The 4,531-nt window shown below is 44.5% G+C and overlaps 1 pseudogene; it reads right to left on the bottom strand.

Annotated features, from left to right (window-relative positions):
* Window positions 1–1,952: 1,952 nt before the first annotated feature.
* LOC141489613 (START domain-containing protein 10 pseudogene) lies at window positions 1,953–2,849 on the bottom strand (annotated as a pseudogene).
* Window positions 2,850–4,531: the final 1,682 nt, after the last annotated feature.

Here is a 4,531-nt window from a genome sequence, read left to right as displayed (position 1 = left end):
ACAGGCTGTGTGATCCTGGGCAAGTTGATTTACTCTGTTTGCCTCAATTTCTTCACCTGTAAAATGAGCTGGAGAAGGAAATGGCAAACCACTCCAGCATCTTTTCCCAGGAAATTCCAAATGTGGTCTCAAAGAGTCAGACACAACTAAAGCACCCAAATACATACTCATTAGATTCCAACTAGTGTTAATGAGGTCTATGGAACTCTAACTTTGGACACATTGGTGCTGTCTTTATCACTTAACTAGTTTTGTTACCTTGAGGAAGTCACCCAACTTGTCCAGGTCTTAGGTTTCTCTTTTGTCAAATGGGTAGATGGTTTCTAAGTTATCTATCTGATTCAAAATGTTGTAACTTTGTGATATCAGATTCAAACTGGTTCTGCTTATCTGAATTCATTCAATTGAGCTCACTCCTAGCTCCTAGTTCTTGAGTGCAGTACTTGTGAGGAAGAGCTAGTAATTGGGCAACCTTGTACTCCTCTCTATTATTTCTGAATGTATATCCTCTTCTTTCTTGTGAATAAACCCTAGAAATCACACTCATGTTTTGTGGAGGACATTGAGACAGGGATTAAGTGCCAAAATAGAGTATACATTTATGATGGGGATAGTGTAAGAAAGGAATGAATGATTAGGGAATGGAGGAGGGACAGATACCTGGAACCAAGAAAGTCAAATCTCAGGAACAAGAATGTCCTGGCATTTAGAAATCAAAGATGGTTAGAGACAAGGGTATTATAGTAACCAAGTGGATAGAATATTAGCAGGAAAAGTTGAGTTCATATCCTACCTCAGAGACTCCAAGTTATGAGAGCCTGGGCAAATCACTCTGCCAGCTTCAGTTTCCTCTTCTGTAAAATGGGGATAATAGTGCTCTTTAGAGCTGTTGTGAGGATCAAATTAGCTAACCTCTAAGATGCTTTGCAAACCCTTAAGTACTATATACATGCTAGTTTTTATTATCATTAGAGAAAAGAGAAAGTCTTGAGGTGAAGCATAACATTCTCTGAATCAATTATAAGCTAGACTGAGGGAAATGCTTTGTAAACTAGTCTGATATATGTGATTTATGTATATGCATTTTTAATTGTAATCATAATCATTTTTTAAAGCTAGAAGGAAATCTCAGAGCCTGGAGAGAGAACCCTTCTTTTGCCATTCTTATATATCTCTACCTCCAATCTTTGCTTCTTTAATCCTTATTTTCCAGATGAACAAACTGAGTCCAGAGAGGTTTTAGTCACTTCTTTAGGTCATATAGTTCTTATTGTTGTTTATATGTCAAAGACCTTCCAGAAAATCAAGCACATCCTTGGCTTTGGGTCATCTGTATCATCTCCACGGTCCTTGAAAATTAGCTTCATACTTGTGAACATAACATAGTTACACAGAAAGAGAAACAGAGACAGAAACAGAGAGAGAAATAAAGAGATCAAGATAGAAACATGGCAGCAAGATAGAGAAACAGAGAGATAGAGAGAAAGATACAAAGCGAAAGACAGAAAGACTGAGGCAGAAATCTAAGGACAGACAGACAGACAGAAAGACAGATAGCCTTATAACATCAAAAGATGTGAGAGTGGACAGGACTAGATTCTGGTCTCAACTTGCAACAGAAATATTATCCTTACCTTATCATTTGCAATACATTTTCTTTTTTTTTTTTTGGCTGTTGTATCAGTTTAATGGGGGTAATTTCTATACAAAATCTGCCTCCATTTCCCACCCATCCTAGGAGAAAGGGACCAGCCTGGGTTGGGGGAAGGAGGTACCCCCAGGAGGTTGTCATCACCCTTCCCCCATCCCCAGACAGGGGAACAACTCATCAGCTGCCTTATTCCCTTCCCTGGGGGAAGGAGAACATAAAGTAACTGGGGCCAGGTCTCAGCCCTCTCCTCCCCTCCCCTCCCCTCCTCTACCCTCCCCTCCAGCAGCAGAGCAGGGAGAAACTGGCCTGGGGTTCTCCAGGGCTCTGAGGGGTCCCTCAGTTAAGAGAGGTATCATCATCGCTGCCTTCACCCCCTGCCCCCCTGCTCATCCCGGCTCTCAGCCACACTGCTTTCATCAATATTCTCCAGGGAGTCAGCATGCTGAACAGAGAGCTCCGACAGGGCCACACTGGGCAAGGGGCTCTGCTCTGGGTGCAGCCAGGGCTTGAAGTGAGGCCAATGCTTCTGTTTCCAATCTGGGTATTTCATGCATGCCTTGTACATCTTCATTGCCTTGGGAGCCAAGAACTGAGATGACTTATTCACTACCCACTTGGGTAAGGATCCTTTGGGGTCTACCTGGGCCGGGTAGGTGATGACAGAACTCTTGGGGCCTGTGCTCTGGATGAGGTAGCCCATCTGGATGGACACAGCTTGGACCAGGTCTTTTCGGGGTAGGTATTTTGGGTGCTTGACCGAGTGGTTCATGATGATGTAGTCAGCACCCATGGGTAGCCAGGATCAGAGAGTGATGACATCACGGTTCTTCAGGGGTTTCGGGCATCTCCAGGAGTAGCAGACAACATCAGCGTTCACAGTAAGGTGGGCAATGTCAAAAGTCTCAGTCACATTGCTGCCCCACTTCTTGCGGTACTCAGTGTCGTGGAGCACATCATAGAGTGTCTCAGCTGGCACGTCTCAGCACTCCATAGACACCTCATCTTGTGAAGGGGCCATCGAGCTCCAAGGCCTGCACCCATACCCCCAGGCCGCCCTTGCTGTAGGTCAGGTTCCAGCCTACTTCAGCCTCACACTCAGCTCTGAAGTTCTGGAAGTCATGGTCATCAGGCACTTGCACGCTATCTCTGCCCAGTGCTGGTTGGGGTCCTGGGGTCCATCAGGAGCTGAGGATTCCATGGAGGAGGGGGAATCCAAAGGGGGAGAACCTCCAGACCTGGGTGCTCACCAGGGCAGAAGCCTCTGTCAAGGCTGACTCAGCCTTCCGGCCGCCCCCCCCCCCCCCCCCCCCGGCCCGGGGTGCGAGTCCCCTCCGCCGCCACCTCCGCCGCGCCTCGGCGGGAGCCGGGCCGCTGGGCTGGGAAGCTCCAGGCCTCGGCCCCCACCCGCCGCTCCCGGCTCCCGGCCCCGCGCCGGCGCCCGCTCCCGCTCTGCCATACATTTTCTAATACAATTACATGGTGTATGATACGTGATATCAACATTAGAATAACACACAAGAAGATTAAATACATGTAATTACACACTACATGTCACACCATGACTGGTGAGAACCATCCTATCTAGCTATCTGAATTTGCTACTTTCTTGACAGGTTGCTACATCTGTAGCCCTAGAGAAAACATAATGTAGTGAATGACACATACCATAGAGAATATGCAGGCAAATGTGTGTCATATGAGAAACATAATACATGCACAAAAAAGCAAAAACATGAGGCATATTTACACATGACCATGTGCGCTAATATGCTGTAGATTAACTATATATATATATATATATATATATATCTCCATTTGGAAACCTATAAAAACAGCATATTGTAGAGCAAACACACAGGCCATAGACAACACATAATACCATATGTCATGGTTATATACATGATCATGGGTCCATAGATTTGGTGTTGTTAAGAAACATAGAGGTCTAGCCTGTCTTAGATTTTCACGAAAGAAGGAAACAGAAGTTAAGTGCCTTGTCCAAGTTTACCTGGGTAGGAAGAGGCAGAGAGGCAAAGACTGGACTTTCTTTTTCTTCCCAATGCTCAGTATAGTGTCTGAGCAAGTACTTAGTAAATGATTGTAGATTGACCAACAAAGACAGAGGACTGGACTGGATTGAGAAATGATAGAATGGTGAGAAGATAAAGATGCATGACATCTAATGTTCTGATTGTTGTTTAGTTGTGGAATTGTATCCAACTTACCCTGTGGAAAAGATATTGGAGTATCTTTTTCCTTCTCCAGTTCATTTTACAGAAGACACCGAGGCCACCAGGATTAAATGACTTGCCCAGAGTCACACAGCTGGTAAGTGTCTGAGATCAAATTTGAAGTCAGGTCTTCCTGACTCCATGCCCTAGCATTCTATCCACTGTGCCACCTAGCTGCCCTTAATGCTCCAGTCTTCACTACAAGGAAAATGATAGAACTATACAGAGGAAAGGTAGAACTTTGAGCAAAGAATAGGGCTGAGCCAGTTTTGAGGTCAGAGGATCTGTGTTTCAATCCTGGCTTGACTGCTTGCTAATCTTGTGACCATGGATAAGTAATTACCCCCTCTCTGAGTCTCATCTGTAAAATGAGAAGTTAGAAGGAGATGATTTCCTTTACTATACTAAATTCTGTAAACCAATAATCCAACAGGGTTTGTGTTCCTAAAAACATGGATACATTGGAGGAAAGGCAGGGAGGTTGAAGGCAGGGAGATCTGTTTTCTATAGCTTTCTTTTTAATTGGGAAAAGAAAGTAATTAGTTGGGGAAGGAGGCATTTTGCTGAAAGGAAAGGAGAAACTTCTAAAGATCTCGTACTTTTGTTGATGGGGGACTATATAGAGATAAAGGGGATTCTTATTCAGACA

This window comes from Macrotis lagotis, chromosome 5 (assembly GCF_037893015.1).
Source record: "Macrotis lagotis isolate mMagLag1 chromosome 5, bilby.v1.9.chrom.fasta, whole genome shotgun sequence".
Taxonomy (NCBI): Eukaryota; Metazoa; Chordata; class Mammalia; order Peramelemorphia; family Peramelidae; genus Macrotis; species Macrotis lagotis.
This window is presented reverse-complemented; position numbering and strand designations above follow the sequence as displayed.